The sequence below is a fragment of the Callithrix jacchus genome, chromosome 6 (assembly GCF_049354715.1).
Source record: "Callithrix jacchus isolate 240 chromosome 6, calJac240_pri, whole genome shotgun sequence".
NCBI lineage: Eukaryota > Metazoa > Chordata > Mammalia > Primates > Cebidae > Callithrix > Callithrix jacchus.
This window is the reverse complement of record NC_133507.1, coordinates 161166565-161193120: the sequence shown is the minus strand read 5'-3', so window position 1 is coordinate 161193120 and position 26556 is coordinate 161166565. Positions and strand designations below refer to the sequence as shown.

Sequence of the window (26556 nt, the reverse complement as noted above, 5' to 3'; positions counted from 1 at the left end):
CAGCTGCTGGAAAAGCCTTCTGGGCAGGGTGAAGAGCCCGTGCAAAGAGGCAGGAGTGAGAGGAAGACGGTGATGGGACAGGAGGAATTCCGTGGCCAGAGGGGAGGGTCCAGGCAGAGGCGGGTGGATGGGCAGGAGGGAGCACAGACCTGAGGCTCAGGTGGATGGAGGCCTTGGGGGTGCTGTGAGCGGGGAGGTCACGTGCTCTCATTCATGGTTTTGAAAGTTCACTCTGGCTGCAAGGTTGCCGGGGAGACGAGGCAGAGAGACGGCGCCCTCACTACCTGATGCAGCAGAGGGGAGGCTGCTCTGTTCTAACACTGCTTCCCAAACTCTTTTGTAATGAAAATTAAGTGAGTTGAACATATTGGTCTTATAACTAGAGTGAACCTGTCTCGTGGGCCACAGAAGAAACCTTGCTTTCACACCTCTCCAGGTTCGAGGCGGCTCATTGAAACCCTCTCTGAAGTTCCCAGCCAGCCACACCCGAAGCCACCCCGAAAGCCCGGCACATGGTGTGGTCCTCCTGTCCTTCCCCTGTGCTGTCCAACAGAAGGAAATAGCACACCCAGGAAATCGTCTTCCAAATGAGCTTCATTTATAACTCACTGCTAAAAACTGGAATTCTCTCCAGCTTCATCCGAGCAATTCTGCAATCGCTTAACCACAGCAGTGAAACCAAATGAGAGGAAATTCAATATTAGCTCATGAGAGAGATGGAAATTGGGTTTCTAGATCAATAGGAGACACTCTTTAAATCACAGTGACAAAAATATTCTCCTTGCACTGTCTGGAAATCAAATAAGATGTGACAATTTAGTAATAAGATTCACACATTATATAATGTACATTTATAAAACACTGTCCTAAAAATCATAATCTTATTAAGCCTCCATTTGAGATATTGTGTAATCACTTACATAATAGGAATAGAACTAAAAGAGAAAAAAATCAAATTTATTTTAGAAGTCAGAATTCTGGCTGTGTTTCTGGTTATTTTAGTGAGTTTATCAGTAATGATAAAGATACTGTAATTACGCTAGTTATAAATAGGATGAAATGTAAGTAACTCACATGAATTATTTAGATACTCTGAGGCTGTAGAACATCATCTGGGAATTATAATATAAGCAGCTTCCCCTTTAGCCATTGAATAATCACTTAATAGCAATAAAACTAAAAAGGAAAAAAAAAAAAAAACCAGGCCGGGTGCCACAGTGGCTCCTTCCTATAATCCCAGCACTTTGGGAGGCTGAGATGAGAGGATCTCTTGAACCCACAAGTTTGAGACCAGCCTGGGCAACATAGAAAGACCTTATCTCTACAAAAACATGTTTAAAAATTATCTGTGTACAGTGTTGCGCACCTGTTGTCCCAGCTACTCAGGAGGCGAAGGTGGGAGAACTGCTGGAGCCCAGGAAGTCAAAGGCTGTGGTGAGCTGTGACTGTGCCACTGTGCTCCTATCTGGGAGGCAGAGCAAGACCCTATTTCAAATAATAATAATACTAATGCAAGAGGAAAATAACAGTTATAGAGTAGAGCATCTTGCCATGGTTCTGGATCTTCAGAAGTGGGCTTGCTGGAAGGTTGGGTCACTTGAACGTGACTCGCCTTTGCTGAGACGCATTTCTCTGCTCCCCAATGGAGGAGGTTCTAGCTAGAAACATTCTTTGAGGGGAAGACTCGTGGACGGTGTCTTCCTCTTCTTCTGGAATCGGGGAAAGGCCAGAGTCTTATTCCCAACAGCTGCCCCCCGGGATGTCTGTTAAGAAAGGATGGAAGGGTGAGGCTCTGCTTAGTTCAAGATGTGGGGTGCCCCTGTGAGAGCTGAGTGGGTTCTGAGGGAGAGGGGCCTGGAGACTGCGTGGCTGAAAGCCAGGCTGCTCCTGGGGCTCAGGTCTGTGCCTGGGGTGTGATGGGCAGGAGGCAGGGGCTGGCTGGACCAAGTCATCCCTCCAGGTGAGCGTCAGGTAAGCACGGTGAGGGCAAGGCGGCAGGATTCTGGGCAGATTGGATCTGAGATGTGAGGGAAAGATGCAACTCCAGGATTCTCCGTTCGAGTGACAGATGTCCCAGGTGAGGTTGCATGTCCAGGATTCTCCGTCCGAGTGACAGGTGTCCCGGGTGAGGCTGCATGTCCAGGATTCTCCATCCGAGTGACAGGTGTCCCGGGTGAGGCTGCATGTCCAGGATTCTCCATCCGAGTGACAGGTGTCCCGGGTGAGGCTGCATGTCCAGGATTCTCCATCCGAGTGACAGGTGTCCCGGGTGAGGCTGCATGTCCAGGATTCTCCATCCGAGTGACAGGTGTCCCGGGTGAGGCTGCATGTCCAGGATTCTCCATCCGAGTGACAGGTGTCCCGGGTGAGGCTGCATGTCCAGGATTCTCCATCTGAGTGACAGGTGTCCCAGGTGAGGCTGCGTGTCCAGGATTCTCCATCTGAGTGACAGGTGTCCCGGGTGAGGTTGTGTGTCCAGGCTCCTCCGTCTGAGTGACGGGTGTCCCAGGTGAGGCTGCGTGTCCAGGATTCTCCATCTGAGTGACAGGTGTCCCAGGTGAGGCTGCATGTCCAGGATTCTCCACTGGAGTGACAGGTGTCCCAGGTGAGGTTGCGTGTCCAGGATTCTCCACTGGAGTGACAGGTGTCCCAGGTGAGGTTGTGTGTCCAGGATTCTCCATCTGAGTGACAGGTGTCCCAGGTGAGGCTGTGTGTCCAGGATTCTCCATCCGAGTGACAGGTGTCCCGGGTGAGGCTGCGTGTCCAGGATTCTCCATCTGAGTGACAGGTGTCCCGGGTGAGGCTGCATATTCAGGATTCTCCACTGGAGTGACAGGTGTCCCAGGTGAGGCTGCATATTCAGGATTCTCCACTGGAGTGACAGGTGTCCCAGGTGAGGCTGCATATTCAGGATTCTCCACTGGAGTGACAGGTGTCCCAGGTGAGGCTGTGTGTCCAGGATTCTCCATCTGAGTGACAGGTGTCCCAGGTGAGGCTGCGTGTCCAGGATTCTCCATCTGAGTGACAGGTGTCCCAGGTGAGGCTGCATGTCCAGGATTCTCCATCTGAGTGACAGGTGTCCCAGGTGAGGCTGCATGTCCAGGATTCTCCATCTGAGTGACAGGTGTCCCAGGTGAGGCTGCATGTCCAGGATTCTCCACTGGAGTGACAGGTGTCCCAGGTGAGGCTGCATGTCCAGGCTTCTCCATCTGAGTGACAGGTGTCCCAGGTGAGGCTGCATGTCCAGGATTCTCCATCTGAGTGACAGGTGTCCCAGGTGAGGCTGCATGTCCAGGCTTCTCCATCTGAGTGACAGGTGTCCCAGGTGAGGCTGCATGTCCAGGATTCTCCATCTGAGTGACAGGTGTCCCAGGTGAGGCTGCATGTCCAGGATTCTCCACTGGAGTGACAGGTGTCCCAGGTGAGGCTGCATGTCCAGGATTCTCCATCTGAGTGACAGGTGTCCCGGGTGAGGCTGCATGTCCAGGATTCTCCATCTGAGTGACAGGTGTCCCGGGTGAGGCTGCATGTCCAGGATTCTCCACTGGAGTGACAGGTGTCCCAGGTGAGGCTGCATGTCCAGGATTCTCCATCTGAGTGACAGGTGTCCCGGGTGAGGCTGCATGTCCAGGCTTCTCCATCTGAGTGACAGGTGTCCCGGGTGAGGCTGCGTGTCCAGGATTCTCCATCTGAGTGACAGGTGTCCCGGGTGAGGCTGTGTGCCAGAGCTGGAGGTCCCAGTCAGCCCCATCCGCCATGACCTTTGACCGCCATGACAATGAGAACACCAGGCATTCATTTATCAGCCTGGTGGCTGGAAGTCCAAGGTCAGGCTGCCAGCTTGGTCAGGTTTGGGGCTTTGACTCTGGTGCCATCATTCCCACATGGTGGGAAGACAGTAAGCCGGCTCTGCAGAGTCCATCCCAGCAGGGGGGCTTCACCCTGATCCCACCACCTCCTGAGGCCCCTCCCCCCAACACCATCACCTTGAGGTTGGGTTTCAACTTATGAATATGGGAGGACCCAGGGAAGCTCACTTAAGGAAGAGGCAGGAGACCGCAGAGGAGAGGGTCTTGGCTCTTCCCTAGGTGACCCTGGGAAGTCCTCAAAGCGCTCTGGGTCTCATCTTATCTTCTAGACCTCGGCCTGCCCCTCAGGCCTCTTCCTCTGAGCACCCCACACCCTCCGTGGCCGCAGCACTGGCTCCTCGCCCCGTGTGCCCGCCTCCGGAGCAGGGCGAGGACATGGTCTTCAATCCTCTTGCCCTTACCCTGCACTTGGCACAGATGGCCTTTGTGCTGCTCCCCTTGGGGCCACCTCTGGGCTGAGGCTACGTTCCCTCAGGTTCCAGCCCAGGAGCAGCGGTACGAAGGCTCAGCCAGGCCACCAGGGGGCTGGATCAGGTCCGAGGAGCCTTGCAAAACCTCTCTTTTTTTTTTTTTTTTTTTTTGAGATGGCGTTTCGCTCTTGTTACCCAGGCTGGAGTGCAATGGCGCGATCTCAGCTCACCACAACCTCCACCTCCTGGGTTCAGGCAATTCTCCTGCCTCAGCCTCCTGAGTAGCTGGGATTACAGGCACGCGCCACCATGCCCAGCTAATTTTTTGTATCTTTAGTAGAGACGGGGTTTCACCATGTTGACCAGGATGGTCTTGATCTGCTGACCTCGTGATCCACCCGCCTCGGCCTCCCACAGTGCTGGGATTACAGGCTGAGCCACCACGCTCCGCCCGCAAAACCTCTTTCCAGTTTCTTTCATTAGCTGTTGAGTGAAGTTTTTTACTTAAAAGCTAACGGGATTTTATTTCTCTTTTCTTACCATGTTTAATACGTTTTTTCCAAACAGAGTTGATTTCTAAGGTGTGTCACTTTTCCTGGGTTTATCTTCCTTCTCCCCATATTTGTTTGATTTCCAGTCAGTGTTTATTGAGCCTTTTCTCTTTGCCTGGTGTGTAAGGTGAGTAAGAAATCTTTGGCTGGGAGTGTGGCTCACGCCTGTAATCCCAGCACTTTGGGAGGCCGAGGCGGGTGGATCACCTAAGTTCAGGAGTTCGAGATGAGCCTGGCCAACACGGAGAAACCGTGTCTCTACTAAAAATACAAGAATTATCTGGGCGTGGTGACGTACACCTGTAATTCCAGCTACTCAGGAGGCTGAGGCAGGAAAATCACTTGAACCTGGGAGGTGGAGGTTGCAGTGAGCCGAGATTGAGCCACTGAACTCCAGCCTGGGTGACGGAGATGAGACTCCATCTCAAAAAATAGAAAAAAAAGAAAGAAAAAGAAAAGAAAATGTTCATGGCCTCAAGAAACAAACAAACAAAAAACCAGTTATTAGCAAGGGAGACAGGTTGAAATCGCGGAATGCACTGATGGCAAATATGACCTGGAATACTGTCCGTTGCCAGCACCCGTGGATGTAGGTGAACCTGGTCCCATCCAACAGCAGCACTAAGCGGAGCCTGCTGAGGCCTGTGTTACGTGACCGTCGTACTTTATGTCATTTGTTTTTCGTCTTCTTTCCCTTTTCCGCTCTTTGTTTTGCTTTCATTTGAGTTAACTGGCTGTTCAGTAGTTGCTCTAGGGTTTATCTAAACTGTTTAAATGGCCGCATTCTACTTTCAGATAAGCATCGTGCCAGTTTACGCACACACTGATTCTTACAGAACGTTCCCACTCCTCCGTGTCATCTTCTGTGCCGTCATCGTCCTTCACCTTACTTCCACTTGCATCATAAACCCCACACTCTATCATTATTTTCTTCTCTAAATTGTCAATTGCATTATAAAGATATTTAAGAAAAAAATTATTAAATAATTTCCCAATAGTCGCTATTTTTTACTCATTTGTGTAGATTCAACTTACCAGCCGATAACATTTTCTATACACTTTTTTCCATCGCATGTATAATTGCAGAATATGTTTTCCGTTTTCTACTATGACAAGTGACCACAAACTTAGCGACTTTAAGAAACCCCACACATAGCTTTGTGCAGGGGCAGCATCGTAGCCCATGAGGTTCATCCGAGGCGTGATTATTGCTAAAAAAAATAAAATAATAAAGAAAAGAAACCCCACACATTTATTATATCACAGTGACGTAGGTCAGAAACCTACCCTGCACCTCACTGGGCTAAGATCACAGTGTCAGCAGGGTGGACTTCTCTTTAGATGTTCTGGGGGAGCGTGTCGCCTCGATTTTCCAGCTTCTGGAAGTCCCCGTATTGCGTGCATCATGCTGCCCTCCTCCCATCTTCAAAACCAGCAACCTCAGGCTACCTCTTTCTCACAATGCACTTCACTGGCTGACTCTTCTGATTTCCTCTTCCAGCTGCGAGGACACTTAATGATTGCATTGGACCCACCTGGATGATCCCAGATACTGCCGTCTGTCGGCAACCTTAATTCCATCAGCAAACCCAATTCCCCTTCCGCGTAAAGCAGTATATTCATGGGCTTTGGGAATGAGGAAGGAACACCTTGGGGAGCCTTTCTTCTGTACGCGGCAGGCAGTCTTCCCGGAGGCTCATCTAAGCTCCCTCTCTCCAGACAGCTCTTTGATTTTCTCTCCGCTTTTCTGTTTTCAATTTGACTGAATTTATGTCTTCATTGTTTTCTTTCTTCCTGTTTTATTGGGTTTAGTTTTGCAGGTTCCTCAGGGGAGGTTAGGCTTTAATTGAACACTTCGCTTCCTTTCTAATGGATGCATTCAGCAGCATGAGCTCCCCTCTGCCACGGCCATGGCTCCGTCACAGCAATTGTGATATGTTGCATTTTCAGCTTTATTTCCTTCAAAATATATATATTTTAATATTTCCCCCGAGACTCCCTTTTGGACCTATGAACTATTTTTGAGTGTGCGTGCTGTTTGGTTTTCAATTATTCGGAGAGTTTCCTGTTAACTTTGTGTTTCTTCTGGTCTTTAGTTTCCTGCCACTGTGGTAAGAGAACCGTTCTCCATGATCAATTCTCTTACTTCTGGTGGGATGTGTTTTGTGGCACAGGATATAGTCTGTTCTTACTGTGTGACCCTTGGGCACCTGCAAAGCAAGTGTGTTCTGCTGTGGCTGAGTGGAGCGTTCTGCAAATATCAGTTACATCTTATTTTATTATTATTATTTTTTTTTGAGACGGAGTTTCGCTCTTGTTACCCAGGCTGGAGTGCAATGGCGCGATCTCGGCTCACCGCAACCTCCGCCTCCTGGGTTCAGGCAATTCTGCCTCAGCCTCCTGAGTAGCTGGGATTACAGGCACGCGCCACCATGCCCAGCTAATTTTTTGTATTTTTAGTAGAGACGGGGTTTCACCATGTTGACCAGGATGGTCTCGATCTCTTGACCTTGTGATCCACCCGCCTCGGCCTCCCAAAGTGCTGGGATTACAGGCGTGAGCCCCCGCGCCCGACCCGACCTTTTATCGTTGTTGATGTCTCTCCCTCTCTGTCTTTTGACGTTTGTTTGCTGTAAAGTCCACTTTAAAATTTATGTAGTTGCTCCTCCTTACCTTTCGTGAATGTTTAGACGATACATGGTTTTTATTATTTTATTTTCAACTTTTCTATATTACTATATAAATGTACATTTTTATAGTCCTCTTATAGTTGGGTCATGGCTTTTTAACCATTCTTTCAAGTTCTGTATTGAGACCATTTACATTTAATGTAATAATTGATATGTGAAGGCTATGATTTCCATTTTTGTTTTCTGTCCTGATTTGCTTCTCTGTTTTCTTTTTCTTGTATTTCCATGGGTTACTTAAACATTTTTAGTATTCAATTTTGATTTATCTGTAGTGTTTTTAAGTGTAACTTTTTGTATAGCTTTTTTAGAGGATGCTTTGGGCATTACATTATGTATACATAATGTTACAATCTACTGTCATCATTTCCAGGAAACAGAGAAGCCTCATCTCTCTTTAAAACACTTTAACCTCTCACTTACAATGTAGTTTCCTGAAGTATTCTGTCTGGATCCATTTAGAACCATAACAGAGATTTAGAATCTTTTTCTCAAATTGCCAAGCATAATTTAGAAAGCTCAAGACGAAAAAGAGAGTCTGATGTATTTACTCCCATTTTTTATTTTGCTTGTCTATTCGTTCTTCATTCTTGATCTCCACATTCCCTTCTCTTGTTTTTGTTTCCGTTTAGAAAATTCAGTTTAGTTGTTCTTTTAGATGCATCTGCTGCTGGTACGTTCTCTCGTTGGCCCTTCTTCTGTGATGCCTTGATTTCCCTTTCATCTCTGTAGGTTACTTTTACCAAATACAGGACTCTAGATTGGTAGTTCTTTTCTTTCAGTATATAAAAATGTTTTGTCTCTCTCTCTCTCTCTCTCTCTCTTTCTTTTTTTTTTGGTCCTCATGGTTTCTGATGACGAATTCCCTTGAATTGTTTTCTCCTATAGGCGATACTTTTATTCTGTCTATAAACTTGAACATCTTTTTCTTTGTCTTGAGTTTATAAATTTGGCTGTGATGTGTCTTTGTTTGAATTATTTTGAGTGTATTCATTTTGGCATGATTTCAGCCTCCTGACTGTATAGTGCCATCTTTTGCTAAGTTAGGAAATCTGGGGAACTATTTCTTCAAGTACCTTTTTTAGTCCCACCATCTTCGTCCTCCCTTTCTGGGGACTTCAGTGGCACAAACGTTAGATCTTTAGTTATAGTCTCATAGGTCCTTGAGGGTCTACTAATTTTTTTATTCCATTCTTTTTCCTGTTGTTCGGATTAGGTAATTACTATTATCCTATCTTCTAGTTAATTTATTTTTCCTTCCTGTCTCCTCCAATTTTCTATTGGGTATATCTACTTATTTTTGTAACATTTTAGTTATTTTATGTTTTTAAGTTCTAAAATTTTCATTTGGTTATTTTAAAAAAATTTTGTTTTTTGAGACATGGCCTCGCTTCGTCACCCAGGCTGGGGTTCAGTGGCATGATCTAAGCTCACTGCAGCCTTGACCCCTTGGGTTCAAGCAATCCTCCTGCCTCAGCATCCCCAGGTAGCTGGGACTACAGGCCTGTGCCGCCATATTCAGCTGATTTTTGTATTTTTGTACAGATGGGGTTACATCGTGTTGTCCAGAATGGCGTCAAACTACAGAGCTCAAGTGATGTGTGGGCCACAGCCTCTCGAAGCGCTAGAGTTACAGGCGTGAGCCACAACACCCAGCTTTTGGATCTCATTTTCCTTTTTTTTTTTTTTTTGAGACGGAGTTTAGCTCTTGTTACCCAGGCTGGAGTGCAATGGCGCGATCTCGACTCACTGCAACCTCCACCTACTGGGTTCAGGCAATTCTCCTGCCTCAGCCTCCTGAGTAGCTGGGATTACAGGCACGCACCACCATGCCCAGCTAATTTTTTGTATTTTTAGTAGAGATGGGGTTTCACCATGTTGACCTGGATGGTCTTGATCTCTTGATCTCGTGATCCACCGGCCTCGGCCTCCCAAAGTGCTGGGATTACAGGTGTGAGCCACCACACCCCACTTTTGGATCTCATATTTTATTGCTGGGACTTTATATTCTGTTTTCCAAAACTATTTTTTAGTTATTCAAGCATACTTGTATGTGCTTGTTGAATATATCCGTAATGGCCGCTTTAGAGCACTTTGTCAGATGACTCTGATGCCCGTGTCATTTCACTGTTGGCATATTTGGGTTTTCTTTCATCATTCGGTTTGGGATTTTCCTGGGTGTTTGTGTGGCAGGTGATTTTCAGTGGGAATTCATAATTCTTTTTGCATTATGCTAAGGAAACTTTGCATCTTTTTAAAATCTTCTGTCTTAGCTGATTTTCTGTGTCACTTCTTTCGCAGGGGAAATGCAGAGTTTGCCTTGGTATTGCCAGATGGAGTTCTGGCTTCCCACAGACCTCTGATGGTACCGTTCTTTGTCACTGGTAGTACTTGATGTGTGGAAATTTATTTTATAAAGGACGCATCACTTAGGATCTTTACACCTTCAAGTAACAGGAAATCCACCGACATGATTTGAATTCTCAGGATATTTATCGTTGACAAGAATTCCGAAGTTAAGTGGTCTCGGGATTCTTCTTTCAGCTCAGTAGTGCCATCAGGCTCTGTCTCTTTATCTTTCTTCTGCTATGAAAACTGTCAGCCTTATGCCCACACCACAGTGGTCTAGGAATCACGTCTCCATTCCACATCCAAACAAAGGGAGAAAAATAGCACTGGGAACTCTCCCCTCGCATCCATCATTTTTATTAGGAGGAAATATCTTTGCCAGAAGTCTTCCTGTAGTTCACTGCCTCGGTCTTTTTTGGCATAAGGATGTCGGTGTCATAGGCCCAACCCTCGCACAAGGAAGGCTGGAGGATGAGTGTGATACCGCGGATTCAGATTTTCAAGATCGTCTATAAAGCGTTATCGTTGATCAGCTGAAATTACCAGAACAACCTACTCTCCCTAAGTATTGGGATCTGTTCCTCCCTCCTGACCCAATGGGCCATCTCTGGGAGGGAACAAGAAATGGGGTTGCGGAACAACTGTCGGGAGGCGAGAGCCGCGGGCACCACCAGCAATGCGCTGACCTCCTTCCAGAACAACCTCTGTGTCCGCTGTCTCTTCTCCACCATCAAACCCTAACTACGTGCCGAACTAATCCCTTCCACACTGGAGTGCTTGAGCTCAGTACGTGCTTCCAAAGACTGTGCTTGCTCTGGTCGTGGTCACTTGAGGTGGGTCGTCATGTAGCCGTGCATTGTAAACCTCAGCATCGACTCACATCCTAGGACACGGTGCACGGAGGCACCTCCAAGGGTGGGGGTGCAGAGACAGGCAGGGAAATATCCTTCCTTTCCGCGGGATTCATCCTGACGTTCCTTTCTTGGGTCAGTCTGAGGCATACCACACCATGCAGGTTTACAGGGAGCCAATTTTGATGGGGAGACAGAAGAGCTGAGTTCATTACTCTCCCCCTTGTTTTCTCCCTATCAGCACTGACAAGAGCATCCATCATTTACTCTCTCCAGCTGTGTCCAGATGTCTCCTCGGTTACGATTCAAGAAAGGCAAACAAAGGCACATTCACCGCTCCTGCTGCTGATGCTGAAAGAGGCTTGTCAACTGGGATTACAGGGGGAGATGCAAGGCAGAGGAAACAGATGGGGAAATGAAAGGACTCAGGGAGCGAGAAAAGTGCCAGGGAGAAGCAGCGGGAGGAGGTGCTGGGACACAGAGAGGGAACCAAACAGAACCACCTGTGAAAGGCAGGGAACCGGTCCATCCTCCTTCCCATTTACCCAGCTCTGCATACACATTTCTTACAGAGAGGATGGAACTTTCAAAGGATACGAAAGGAGCAGTATTCAGGGTCAAGAACAATAGTACAGTTTTATTGTAAGACTAAGTGTACTTATAAGAAGTGAAATATGAGATAGTTACTGACATTGGAAGGAAAAGGGACATTTTGCCCAAATGTTGCAGAGGATTGCAGCACCTGGTCTGTGTCAGGTGCAATGACCCTAGCAAGACCCCTGGAAGTGATGACTCCCTGCCACCCAAGTTAATGATCTGGAGGTGACATTCCAGGAGGTGATGACTCCTGGAGGTGACGCCCCCCATCTCTCAGAGTTGATATCCCCTGGAGGCGATGCTCCCTGTGGGTGATATACCTACAAAGGTGATGTCCTGTTGGAGTTGATGCACCCTAGAAGTGATGGCTCCCCCGGAGTGGATGTCCCCGGAAGTGATCTTCCCTGGGCTTGACGTCCATGGAAGTGGTGTTTCATGGACGTGTTTTCTGCCTGGTTGATGTCCCATGGAGATGATGTCCTTTGGTGATGATGTCCCTCTGGAGTGATGCCCCCTTGGAGTTGATGGCTCTGAAGGTGATGTCATCCTGGAGTTGATGTCCCTGGAAGTGATATTCCTTGGAGATGATTCTCCCTGGATGTGGTGTTCCTTAGAGATGATGTTCCCCTGGAGGTGGTGTTCCTTAGAGATGATGTTCCCCTGGAGGTGATGTTCACTACACATGATGTCCCCTGCCAGAGGCGCTGTTTACTGCAAGTGCTGTCCACTGGAGGTGCTGTCCACTGGGGGTGCTGTCCACTGCAGGTGCTGTCCACTGGGGGTGATGTCCACTGGGGGTGCTGTCCACTGCGGGTGCTGTCCACTGGGGGTGCTGTCCACTGCAGGTGCTGTCCACTGGGGGTGATGTCCACCAGAGGTGTTGTTCCTTGGAGATGATTCTGGGTGCTGTCCCCTGGAGATGATGTCCCCTTGGAGGTGCTGTCCCCTGGAAGTGGTGTTCCTTGTAGGTGGCGTCCCCCTGGAGGTGATGATGCTGGAGGTGGTGATCATTGGAGATAATGTCCCCTTGGAGATGATGCTCCCCATCGGAGTTGAGGTCCCTGAAGGTATCTCCCCACTGGAGTTGGTGTCCCTGGAGGTGAGGCCCTTCAGAAGAGATGCCCCTGGAGGTGATGCCTTTGACCAGCTACTGAGTAAGATGAGTAGGTGCTGGCCTCTGTGTGCCATGAGACTCCATGGTAGAACTGCTTCTGGTTGGGCCCTAGCCCGACCTGGCTTTATGCCCCAGAAAGTCAGTTCCTCTCTCTGGTATCCCATCCTCCTCTGGAACATGACGGGTGGACGTTAGAAGGGTAATTTACAACTGGCCCCTGCCACTCTTTTCACCAGCTGCCCTGCCCATTCTGCACAGTGCAAACCTCCCGGTTCACATCCTTGTCTTGGCCCTGCCCACCTCTATGACCCCTGCATGCAGAAAGCTTCACTTGTTCAAGGCCACGGTGCTCTTGGCTGGGCTCCCAACTCAAGCCACCCTAGGGCTCTCCTTCCTTGCCTGGAGCTAAGCCCTTCCACTCAGGCATGAACCTTGGCTCCTCTTCCTTTGCAGTGATCCTGGATCTTGGAGCACACAGGATTGGCTAGGGAGTAGCGAGAACCGAAAGTGAGATGTCTCAGTCCTCATGCAGTAACTAGACGAAACCAACGTCTCATGTTACGTCAACGACACGGTACATGAATGGAGAAGGTGAGAAGCTGGACTTTCCTCTTTCCTCCTTAACTGCAAGGTCGTGAGCATGAAAACTGGAGCTGACCACAGAGTGTCAGGAAATCCCCCGGCTTCAGTGACGCAGGAAATCCAGCCAACAAGGGCTGGGACCAGCCTGAGGCTCCTGGGCTCCTGAAACCACAGGGTGGGCGCTCTAGAACTGCAGGCCGGGGTCCAGGTCACACCACCTCCTGGCATATAGGGCCAGTCATGGGAAGAGCCAGCCCTGTGGAGACTCAGCCTGTGTCCACCCAGCTCTCAGCACTAGGGTGGAATGACACCTGTGATCCCAAACAGCCATCCCCATTTTATAGCCCATCGTGGTTTAAATTGTTTCCCTTTTCCCCAGATTTATATGTCCTGACCTCTGGTATCTGTGAATGTGACCTTTTTTGGAAATAGAATCTTTGCAGATGATCGAGTTGTCAGGCAGAGAGGATCTCTAAACGAAAATGATATTTATTCAGGAGTAAGTATTGCAATAGGAACATGGTGGGTGTTTTCAGAGAGGAAGAATGAGGAGGTTTCGCTGTTTTAAAACAATTATCCATGGCTCCAAGGATCAATAACAAGGGTGGGCAGGAGTTGTTGGCCAGATGTCCTTTCAGAAGATTTTTCTCTGTGTGGTTGCAGTGGCCTTTGTTCAAGGCTGTGTTTTCTGCAGAGTATTTTTGACTGTTCTTGTCTTCAGGCATACGTGCATGAGAACGCTCCCTTCGTGTCCTGCCCACATCCATTTGTCAGGGCTTCACACAAGTGACTCCATTTGGATTCTGACAATTTCACAAAGTTGAGATGAGGTCATTAGGGTGCTCCCTCATCTAATATGACTAATGATCTCATGGAAAGAAACATTTGGACACAGAGCTATACACACAGGGTGAATGCCGTGTAAAGATAAAGGCAGAATTCTGGGTGATGTGTTCATGATCTCATGGAAAAAAACATTTGAGCCGGGCGCAGTGGCTCAAGCTTGTAATCCCAGCACTTTGAGAGGCCGAGGCAGGTGGATCATGAGGTCAAGAGATCAAGACCATCCTGGTCAACATGGTGAAACCCTGTCTCTACTCAAAAAAATACAAAAAATTAGCTGGGCATGGTGGTGCGTGCCTGTAATCCCAGCTACTCAGGAGGCTGAGGCAGGAGAATTGCCTGAACACAGGAGGCAGAGGTTGCGGTGAGCCGAGATCGCGCCATTGCACTCCAGCCTGGGTAACAAGAGCGAAACTCCTTCTCAAAAAAAAAAAAAAAAAGAAACATTTGGACACAGAGCTATACACACAGGGTGAATGCCATGTAATGATAAAGGCAGAATCCTGGGTGATGTGTTCATAAGCCAGGAATGCCAAAAGGGACCAGGAAACTGCCAGAAGCTAGGACAGGGACTGGTAAGAGTCTTCCTGACAGCCTCAGAAGGACAGCCCTGCCTGTGGCACCTCCAGCTCTGTGAGGCAACACATTTCTATTATGTGAGATGCGCAGTTTATGGGACTTTCTTATGTCAGCCCCAGGGCTCTAATATGCAAGGACCGGCAACAGGACCACCTGTGATCCAGGCAGTCAGTGCATAAGGGACAGGTGCCTCCCACCCTTGCCACACTGGCAGGAGCTGGTATGACATGGGGTTGGGTTGCCTCACCCCCTCCTGGCCTCATCTCCTTCGTGAGCTGTAGACCCAGGGATCAGTTCCTGTCCTCTTTGCCTGTCTGCTGTGAGCTGAGTCTGGGTCTCTGACCTAATCTCCATCAGCATTTCTGTAAAAGCATCTTTTGTGAAAGGTGGAGATGCTGCAGCTGGCATGGCCCCTCTGCTGAGGCCCAGGAGGTGGGTGTGAGATGTAAAGAGTTCCTCTTCAAAGCGTCAACTTGCTCAGTGTCCTGGCTCTTCGTTCTCTGCTTTCAAGGCAGGACTTCCTTCCTCTCTGTACCCCCTGTCCTGCTAAACAAAATTCCCACCAGTCCTTGTCTATAGAGACCACATACCACATCTGCTACTGACTCCATAGATTGCCCCTCCCATCTCAGTGGCTCCATCCCCTGGAACTGCACTCTCCGTGGGTACAACTGCATTCCTGCACTGTTCAAGTTAGCCAGCCGGGCTCAGCTTAAATTGTGTGGTCCAACTCCAGCCAGTTGGACAGGACACAGTAGCAGGGACCAGCTGCGTTAGAAACAAAAACTCCTTCCCTCCTTTATGTAGGGTGCTCTTGCCATCGCTCCACTGCGAGCAGCACTCTTTCTGCAGAAATTAATTTGCCTTGCTGAGAGATCCTTTGTCTCAGCGTCCATTTTTCTTTGCAGCACCGGGTTTTGTTCCCAACAGTGGGTCATGCTGATGTTGGTGCTCCATTACTATGAATGTTCCTGAGTCCACCCAGAGCGAGGCTCAGGGTTCAGTTCTGGATGAGCTGAAGGGGATAGAGCAGGCTCAGCTGCCCCCATGGGAGCCTGCGTTTTCCCTCAGAGACACAGCAAAGCGAGGGGCTACACATAGGGGGGGCATGTAAAGGAGTTTGACACTGCAGATGAGCTTCAAGGCTCTGGGGTCAGTAATGAATGTGGGATTCACCCCACTCTCCTGGAACTCTCTGCAGAGAGATACGTGTAGACCTGGACTAATGTGGGTCAGTGCAGAGGCATTGCCTAGCACCATGGGTACCTGTGCAAGGTGCACACACACACATGCCTGGCTTCCCTAATACTGGATGCACCTGTACCTTGGAGAGGTCCCAGCTCACAGGCCAGTCAGCAGAAGGGGTGGAGAAATGGCCTCAGGTCTGATAACAAAACACAAGGGCAGTGGAAATCTGGGAATAAACGCCTTTCATGGACACTGGGATAAAGCAGTCAGCCTTTGCCAATTTCCTTTCTAAGACAAGAGAAACAGAGCCAGCTGTGAGCCTGCCACAGCAGGATATGCAGCTTGGGTACCAACGTGGTTCACATCAAACTCAATGGCATCAGTGTGAGCTTCGGTTGTCAAGGGAACCTAAGATCCCCCTTGCCACCCAAAGCCTGTTCAGAACGGGGGACACGTAGTCATGGAAAATGGTAAAATTATCATAGGATCAAAGAACAACATTTGCAAAAGGACCTCTTTCTTCAAGGGAAAAATCAGACTACACTGATAGACAGCTGGGAATGTAGCTCTGGACTGATTCTTAGATGAAGACAAGCCTGAGGTAAAAATCAGAAAAGAGACAGCATTAATTTTCAGGACCAAGAAGTAGTAAAAAAAGAAAAAAGTAACTTTTCTGAACAGATTGTTCCTGGTTGACAGGGATGCCTATAAATGAGACCATCCTGGAAGGCAAGCTTGTGTCATGCCCGGAAACCAAAGCTCTGGGTTATACTGCTGGGCAACATGGGGAAGGCACGTGACTTCCCCAGGACTCCCTTCCCTCCCCTGCGTGATGGTGGATTGGAGCAGGAGGGCCTCCGATCTGCAGGTGCTGAGGTCCCAAGCTCTCTTTAGGTGGAACCAGGCTCTGCCTGACTGGGGGAGAAGGCTGCAGGATTCTCATCCTCACAGTGAGCTGGAAGGAGCTGGGCCAGCAAGGAGTGCCCTGTTCCTCGGGAGGATGGTAAAGAAGTAAGGCAGCATGAGAGACCTGCTTGACACTTTTATCTATTTTGCTACTAGGATTCCCAATCGGATTGTATTTTTCAAAAGCATTTGTGCTAATGGTTTACCAAGTATGAAATTAATCTGAGTTCCGTGGTGTAGCTGACATGAGCTTTCTGTGTGAAAATCCAAATCTTGCCCATGCACCAGTAGACATCAATTAAAAAATTATAATACAAAAAGATTGTGTTCCAAATCCCTACACAAATATGTCCTCAGAAATATGTCTGAGAATTGCTTTATGGAGAAAGTCATACCGTTTTGCTGACAGACAATAGGACAGGAAAAATTGAGGACGATGCCATGTCATAGGAGGGAAAGACTCCTTGTCATAGACGTATCAGTTCACCCTAAATTAACTTATAAAACCAATGCAAACCTAATCGAAATTCCAAAAATGTAATAGGAAAAAAAAAAAAAAGATTTTTCAGAGGATGTCAGCAAGATGGCTGACCAGAGTTACCTGCAGCATCCCCTGTCCTATGACAGACACAAAAATTACCAAAGCAAAAAATAAGCCACTGTATGTATTTCATCCAGCGTAACTGAGGAGGTCCACCGGAGAGCACCAGGGGCATGGTGCAGTCTGTGCAGCACGGAAGCCCAGGATAGCACCGTAGACGAGAGCAAGGCATCCCGCGTCTGCCATGCTGTGCCCCCACCCGGGACTGGCTCAGAGTCAGGGCAGATTTCTTCTTATGTGAAAAGAGGATGCACAGCCATCCCCATTGCTGTCACAAACAGCAGCCATCCTTCCCAGGAAGGGCTCCCAGTCCTCATAGGCCCCAAATGCAGTTTGGAGAGTATCTGGGACTTTTTATAGCTGTATTTCCTGAGTAGGGGCCTGCACAGGTGGCCCCTACCCTGTTACCTAAGCTGCTACAACTCAACACCATTTTGAAAGTGAACCCACTAACAGGGTGTGCCCTGTCCCGGGGGTGAGTTGCAAGCAACCGTGCCCATCCTTCAGGCCCTGCTGTCATTCTACCACATTCACATAGGTGCCTGCGGCATCTTGACCCCAACTGCCCAGATCCTAGCCCAGACAGAACGACCGAGACCCCAGCATCTGAACCCGTGTGGCACACCATCCCCCCACCTCCCCCATAGGGAGCATGTGGGTCTGCACAGTGGGGCAGCCATCTAACAGCAGACTGGCCCCCTCACCTACGTGCACCTGAAATGCCTAGCCAGTCATCCCTCTGAGGTTATGCATGTCTGTGCATAGACCAACAGCCAGTCCTGTGGTGACCTTGCCCTGATGGGTAGCTTGCTGAAAAGCCACCCAGCCCTACTGCATCCACATGTACCTGGCCCAGTATCCAGTCCACCAGCAGCCCCGTTTCCCTAAAGAGGCAGTACATACATAGTTGCTGGCCAGCCATGCTCATGTATGCCTGAGTTTGGCATTTAACTCAGCTGGTGGCAGTCAACTTTCCTTGCTTCCAGATAACCCAATGAACAGCTTTTTGGCCCTCCATACCTACATGTGCCGAGCCCAACAACCGGCTCCACACCCTCCCCCAGCAAAACCACACCACTACCATCACAAACTCCCATAACCTATGCCACTGAGGTACTCAGACCTTGATGATGAAGATTACACCTGAAGAAACAATACGAAGACTACACCGCTGAGTCCACCCAGAACCAAAGCCAATGACCTAGGACACATCTATAGGAAAATGGCTTTTCCTATGAAACCTACTCCATAAAAAAAAAATGACCATTCCACCAGATGCACAAATATCAATGTAGAAACAGACTCCAAAGATAAGGACAATTGTGAAATGGTTAAAAAGAATGTAAAATAATGATTCTAACAAAACTCAGTGAGATACAAGGGAACACAGACAAATTAATAAAATAGTTTTTACGATTTCATGATTGGAATGCGAAATTCAACAAAAATAAAGATAACATAAAAATAACCAAATAAAAATCTTGGAGCTGAATAATTCAATAAACAAAATTAAAAATATGATTGGGATTTTCAACAAGAGACCAGATCAAGAAGATGAAAGAATTTCTGAACTGAAAAACCAGGCATTTGAAACAATCGAGTCAGAGGGAACACAAATAAGTAAGAATAAAAAAGAATGAAGAAAGCCTACAGGACTCATGAAACAAAAATTAAGCAAACACATATTCATGTTATAAGAATGTCAGAGAAAAAGAATGAAGAAAGGTACAGAAAATTTATTTAACAAAATAATAGCTAAAAACTTCTCACATATCGGGAGGTATATGGACATCTAGATTCAAAAATTCAGCCCAAAATGACTCTCTCAGAGGCATATTGGGGGGACGTATTCTCTTTTTGGGTCCACAAAGAGGCATGGACTTCCCAGCACCTCCATCTACCTCTCCATCTGGGAGCTTAGAAGTCTTTGCTTAACTTTGATGCACACAGGAAGATAGACTGCCCAGGTGAGCTCCCTTTGTTTAGAAAAGCCTGCAGAAGCTATGGGAGGACTATGGGCCAAACAATAAATCAGACGTCAGAAATCAAAGATCAATCACTCCGTCGGAAGTTTAAAGAAACTCGTTTCATAGGACAGAAAACTTGAATGGGGCAGGAATAACACCCAGGTTAAAAGTCCCCTTTTCCCACATCTGGGCAGACTCCATTTCTAGATCCCCTCTCACCACAGTGTGGGAGCTATCTCTCTCTCTCTCTCTGTCTCTCTTTGTCTCTCTGTCTCTCTCTCTCTATTTCTTTCTCCCTTTCCTCTCTCTCTGCCTAAATAAATCACTTTCTGCAAAACTCTTTGGGTTCCAATATTTACTTAAACAATCTCACTGCTCCCAGTGGGGTCCTCTCCCCCATTCTTGGGTGAATGAAGACCATGGGCCTGGAAGAACACATCCTATCAGGAAGTGACCTGAGCCCATCATCTGCAATTTGGTCACAATATGATAATCAAACTCTCTAAAGTTAAAGACAGAGAATTGTAAAAGCCACAAGAGAAAAGCATCAAGTCACTTATAAGGGAATCCTTTTAAGATTATCAAGATTCTTTACTGGAAACCTTTCAGGGCAGGAGAGAATGAGACATTCAAAATGCTGAAAGACAGAGAAAAAAGCCTGTCAGACAAAAATACTATATCCAGCAAAGCTATCCTTTAGGAATGCAGGAGATATAAAGACCTTCTCAGACAAGCAAAAGCTCAGAAAATTTATCACCACTAGACTGGCCTTAAAAGAAATGCTTAAGACAATGCTATAACTGGAAACAAAAGGATAATAATTACTATTTTGAAAAAACTTGAAAGCACAAAACTCACTTCTATAAATATATTCATAATCATACTCAGAATACCCCAGTGCTGTAACGGTGCTATGTAAATCTATCAGTCTGCAATTATAAAGCCCCATAAGTTTTTGGGGAACAGGTGGTGTTTAGTTACATGAGTAAGTTCTTCACTGGTGATTTGTGAGCTTTTGCTGCACCCACTATCTGAATGATACAATGAACCCAATTCATAGTCTTGTGTCTTCACCCACTTCCCATCCCTTTCCCCTTAGTACCTAAACTCCACTGTATCTTATGTATGCCTTTGCATCCCCATAGCTTAGCTCCCACTTATGAGTGAGAACATATGATGCTTGGCTTTCTGTTCCTGAGTTACTTCACTTAGAATAATAGTCTCCTGGGCTCGGCATGGTGGCTTATGTCTGTAATCTCAGCATCTTGCGAGGCCGAGGTGAGTGGATCACCTGAGGTCAGGAGTTTGAGACCAATCTGGCCAACATGGTGAAACCTCATCTCTATTGAAAATACAGAATTAGCCAGGCATGGTGGTGCATGACTATAATCCCCACTACTTGGGAGGCGGAGGCAGAAGAATCACTTGAATCTGGGAGATGGAGGTTGCAGTGAGCTGAGATTGTGCCATTGCACTCCAGCCTGGGCAACAAGAGTGAAACTCCATCTCAAAAAAAAAAAAAAAGTCTTCAATCCCATCAAGGTTGCTGCAAATGCCGTTAATTCATTCCTTTTTATGGCTGAGTAGTATTCAATTGTGTATATATACCACAGTTTCTTTTTTTTTTTTTTTTTTTGAGATGGAGTTTCGCTCTTGTTACCCAGGCTGGAGTGCAATGGCGCGATCTCGGCTCACCGCAACCTCTGCCTCCTGGGTTCAGGCAATTCTCCTGCCTCAGCCTCCTGAGTAGCTGGGATTACAGGCACGTGCCACCATGCCCAGCTAATTTTTTGTATTTTTAGTAGAGATGGGGTTTCACCATGTTGACCAGGATGGTCTTGATCTCTTGACCTCATGATCCACCCGCCTCAGCCTCCCAAAGTGCTGGGATTACAGGCGTGAGCCACCACGCCCGGCCCCACAGTTTCTTTATCCACTTGTTGACTGATGGGCATTTGGGCTGGTTCCACATTTTTGCAGTTACAAATTGTGCTGCTATAAATATGTATGTGCATGTATCTTTTTAATATAATGACTTCTTTCTTTCCAGATAGGTAGTAGTGGAATTGCTGGATCAAATGGTAGTTCTCCTTTCAGTTGTTTAAGGAACCACCACGTTGTTTTCCATAGCAGCTGTACTTGGTCACCTTCCAATGCGCAGTGTAGATGTGCTCCCTTTTCGCTGCATTCGTGCCAACATCTGTTATTTTTTTTATGATGGCCATTCTTGTGGGAGTAAAATGGTATCACATTGTGGTTTTGAGATGCACTTTTCTGATCATTAGTGATGCTGAGCATTTTTTCATATGTCTGTAGGTCATTTATGTACATCTTTTTGAGAATTGTCCATTCATGTTCTTAGCCCATTTTTGAAGGGATTTTTTTTTCTAATTTGTTTGAGTTCCTTGTAGATTCTGGAGCATTTAGGCCATTTACATTCGACGTTAGTATTGAGATATAAAGCATTATTCATTGTGCTATTTGCTGCCTGTATTCCTTAGTTGTTTTTTTTTCTATGTCTGTGAGATTCATGCTTTAAAGAGGTTCTGACTTTATATATTTCCAGAATTTGATTCAAGATTTAAACCTCCTTTTAGCAGTTCTTGTAATGCTGGCTTCTTAATGCTGGTGAATTCTCTCAACATTTGTTTATCTGAAAAAGACTGTGTCTTTCCTTCATTAATGAAGCTTAGTTTCACTGGATACAAAATTCTTGGCTGATAATTGTTTTGTTAAAGAAGTTTGAAGGTAAGGCCCCAATCCCTTCCCGCTTGTAGGCTTTCGGCTGTTAAATCTGCTGTTAATCGGATAGATTTTCCTCTATAGGTTACCTGGTGCTTTTGCCTCCCAGCTCTTAAAACTCTTTCCCTCATCCTGATTGTAGATAACCTGATGACAATGTGCCTAAGTGATGATCTTTTGTGATGAATTTCCCAGGTGTTCTTTGAGCTTCTTGTCTTTGAATGTCTTGGTCTCTAGCAAGACTGGGGAAGTTCTCTTTGATTATTTCTCTAAATACTTTTTCCAAACTTTTAGATTTCTCTTCTTCCTCAGTAACACCAATTCTTCTTGGGTTTGGTCAGTTAACATAATCCTAAACTTCTTTAAGACTTTGCTCATTTTTAAAAATTTTTTTTCTTTATCCTTGTTGGATTAGGTGAATTTGAAAACCTTATTTTTGAGCTCTGAAGTTCCTTCTTCTGCTTGTTCAATTCAATTGCTGAGACTTTGCAGAGCATTTTGCATTTCTCGGTGTGTCCCCATTTCCTGAAGTTGTGGTTGTTTTTTATTTGTGCTATTTCTCTGAAGACTTCCTCCCTCAGTTTTTGTATCTTTTTTGGATTTCCTTAAGTTGGACTTCACTTTTCTCTGGTGTCTCCTCATTAGCTTGATAATCAACCTTCTGAATTCTTTTTTTGGGTAAATCAGGGATTTTTTTCTTGGTTTGGATTCATTGCTGGTGAGTTAGTGTGATGTTTCAGAAGTGTGAAAGAACCTTGTTTTGTCATATTACCAGAATTGTTTTTGTGGTTCCTTATCATTTGGGTAGGCTATGTCAGAGGGAAGATCTGGGGATCAAGGCTACTGTTCTGATTCTTTTGTCCCATGGGGTGTTCCCTTGATGTAGTACTCTCCCCCTTTTCCTAGGGATGTGGCTTCCTGAGAGCCAAGCTGTAGTGATGTTATCTCCCTTCTGGATCTAGCCGCCCTGCAGGGCTACCAGGCTCCAAGCTGGTACTGAGGGTTGTCTGCACAGAGTTCTATGATATGAACCATCTTTATACCTCTCAGCCATGGATATCAGAACCTGCTCTGGTGGAGGTGGCAGGGGAGTAAAATGGACTCTGTGAGGGTCCTTAGTTTTGGTTGTTTAATGCACTAATTATGTGCCGGTGGACCTCCTGCCAGGAGGTGGCACTTTCAAGAGAACATCAGCTGTGGTGTGTAGGGGAGGATCAGGCAGTGGACGTGTCCTAGAACTCTCAAGAGAATATGCCCTTTGTCTTCAGCTACCAGGGTGGGTAAGGAAGGACCATTAGGTGGGGGCAAGATGAGGTGTCTGAACTCAGACTCTCTTTGGGTGGGACTTGCTGCAGCTGCGGTGGAGGATGGGGTGTAGTTCCCAGGTCAATGAAGTTATGTTCCCAGGAGGATTATGGCTGCTGTGTCATGCAGGTTGTCAGGGGAAACCAGCAGTTATAGGCCTCACTCAGCTCCCACACAGACCAAAAGGCCAGTCTCACTTCCACCACGCCCACCCCTCCAACAGTACTGAGTTGGTTTCTAGGTAGTGGGTGAGCAGGGCTGAGAACTTGCCCCAGGTTACCAACCTCCCAGCTGAGAAAGCAAGCAGGGATTTTGTGCGTTCCCATCCGTTGAGTCTGCATGCTGAATTTATGCTTTCCCCAGGTCCTGGCCAGGGGACTTCACATTTGGTTGGAATTGTTATAAAGTTCACCTGGAGGTTTCTCTCTCTCTGCGGTCTTTTCCCAATTTCTTTGGCAGCCCTCCCCCAAAACTCCTGTGAAACCAGTCTGAAATGACTGCTGGGGGCCCAGAGAGCCCACAGGGCTTCTACTGCTGCTTCCTCTACCCCTGTATTTCCTTTGGCTCTCTAAATTGACTCAGGTCCAGGTAAGGTCAAATCCTTCTCCCATGATCTAGATCTTCAGGTTCTCCAGTGAGGGTGTGTGTTCTGGAGAGGACAATCCCCCTTTGTCACTTTCACAGCTGGGACACTCTCAGTATTTGGGCTGTATCCTGGGTCCTACAGGAGCAATCCATTTCCCTCAGGGGTCTGTGGATTCTCTTAGCTTTCCTGGTATATTCCTGCAGCAGTTCTGGAGCAAAAGTCACAAAGAGAGTCTCCACATGCTGTTCTGTCTGTCTCAGTGGGAGCTGCAGTCTAGTCCTGCTTCCTATCCATTATTTCCCGCTTTGCCTATTATGAAGTTTTCAAGTCAAAATTACGAGAGCTGCAATTAATGAATAAGGAACCCACAATATATACAAAAGTAGATTACAGCAACACAAACATAGATTTTTTTTTGAAAAAGGGAAAAATCTAGAATATTTTCATGTAACCAAAGTTAAATTGCTATAAGCTTAAAATAATGTATTATAACATACAAGACCCTTTATGTCAGCCCCATGATAACCCAAACAAAGAAATTAGAGCAGATACAAAAATGAGAGAGAGAAAGGAAACAAAGTTTAACATCCTATAGAACTACCAAACCACAGAGGTGAACAACAAGAGAGGAAGAAAGGAACAAAGCAACCAGGGAATTCTAACAGAATGGCAGGAATAGTTCATATCTATAAGTAATATCTTTCAATGTAAATGGATTAAATTATCTAATTAAAATATACAGAGTAGTCAAAATTAAAAAAGAAAAAAACAAGACCCAACTATATGTTGCCTACAAGATACTCACCTCACTGTCAAAGACAAACAGACTGAGAATAAAGACATAGAAAAAGATTTTTCATGCAAACAGAACCCAAGATCAAGTAAGGATAGCCATACTTATATCAGATCAAATAAATTTTAAGTGAAAAACTGTATAAGGAAACAAATAGGTCGTTATCTAATGACTCCTGTGACAGGAAGCCTTATTTGCTATACAGGGATCAATTCATCAAGAAGATATAAAAATTATAATTACATATGCACCCACCACCAGAGCACCCAGATACATAAAGCAAATGTTATTAGATTTAAAGGGAGAGATAGACTCCAATACAATACTAGTAGGGGATGTCAGCACCTACTTTCGACAATGGATAGATTATTTAGTCAAAAAGTCAACAAGGGAACATTGGACTTAAACTGAACCGTAGATCAAACGTACCTCACAGCTATTTAAGGAACGTTCCACCCAACAGCTGCAGAATACACATTCTTCTCAACTTCACTTGGAGCATTTTCCTGGATAGATCACATTAGGCTACAACACTAGTGTAAGAAATTTAAGAAGACAGAGATCATGTCCAGTATCTTTTCTTGTATACTTTTGCATACTTTTTGTATACTTTTCAAGTATGCCACAATGGTATACAACTAGAAATTAGCAATAAGAAAAACTCTGGAAACTTTATAAATACATGGAAACTAATCAACATGCTCCTAAGCAATCAATAGGTCAATGAAGAAATTAAAAGAGAAATTAAAAATTCCTTGAGACAAATGAGAATGGAAATGCCAAAACCTGTGAGATGCAGCTAAAGCAGTTCTAAGAGGAGAGTTTGTAGCAATAAATGACTGTATAAAAAAGAAGAAAGATTTCCAATAAACAACCTAATGATACACTTCAAGAAACTAGAAACATAAGAAAAAATTAACCCAAAATTTGTAGAAGGAAGGGAATAATAAAGTTCAGAGTAGAAATAAATGAAAGAGGTTTAAAAAATTGTTAACATCAATAAAACAAAGATTTAGCTATTTAAAGGATAAACAAAATTGACAAGGCTTTTGCTAGGTTAAGAAAATAAAAGAAGACTCAAATAAATAAAATCAGAGATGAAAAAAGAGACATTATGCTGACACCACAGAAGTACAAAGGATGATAAAAATGATTATGAATAAGCACACCAACAATTTATTTTTTAGAAAGGGTCCCACTCGGTCACCAGGCTGGCATGCAGTGAGCTGGATCATAGCTCACTGTAATCTTGAACTCTTAGCCTCAAGTCACCCTCCTCCCTCAGTCTCCCGGGTAGCTGGGACTATGGGAGTGCACCACCACAACCTGCTAATATTTTATTTTTTGTAGAGACAGGGTCTTGCTATATTGCCCAGGCTGAGTCAACAAGTTTGATAACTCAGAATAAATAAATACATTTCTAGTCACATATAAGCTACCAAGGTTAAATTATAAAAAACAATAGAAAATTAGAACAGACTGATAATGAGTGAGGAAATTAAATCAGTAATAACAACCTTTACTTTAAATAAAAGCCCAGGGCCTGGTGGCTTCACTGCTGAATCCTGCTAAGCTTTTGAAGAAGAATACCAGTTCTCCTCAAACTATTCCAGAAAACTGAAGAGGAGGGAATACCTACAAGCCCATTTTGTGAGGACATCATTACCTTAATTCTAAAACCAGATGAGGACACAACAAGAGAAAAGTACAGGACAATATCTCTGATAAACATGGATGTGAAAATTATTGACGGTGTACTAAGCAAATGGAACCAAACAGCACATTAAAAAATCATTTGCTATGATCAAGTGCATTTCATCCTAGGGATACAAAGATGGGGTAACAGAGAAATCAAACTCTTCATCATTCGAATCACAGGATTTTCTGATCCACAGCTAAGTGATCATGATCTGAGCTTCAATTTTATCTACCATTTCTGTATTTTTAAGAAAGATTCTTGCTAAACTTAAGAGACAATATCTCTGAAGTTCCCAAGCCGTCTTCCTCCAGTGTGTGGCACTCACGAGGAAAGCCCT

At 45.9% G+C, this 26556-nt stretch overlaps 1 protein-coding gene and 1 pseudogene across 1 annotated transcript in view; one reads left to right on the top strand and one right to left on the bottom strand.

Annotated features, from left to right (window-relative positions):
• The window catches only part of LOC118154718 (uncharacterized), a 200839-nt gene that overhangs the window by 8217 nt on the left and 166066 nt on the right, over positions 1 to 26556 (bottom strand). The gene's annotated exons all lie outside the window — the stretch shown is intronic.
• LOC118154844 (U4 spliceosomal RNA) lies at positions 5985 to 6108 on the top strand (annotated as a pseudogene).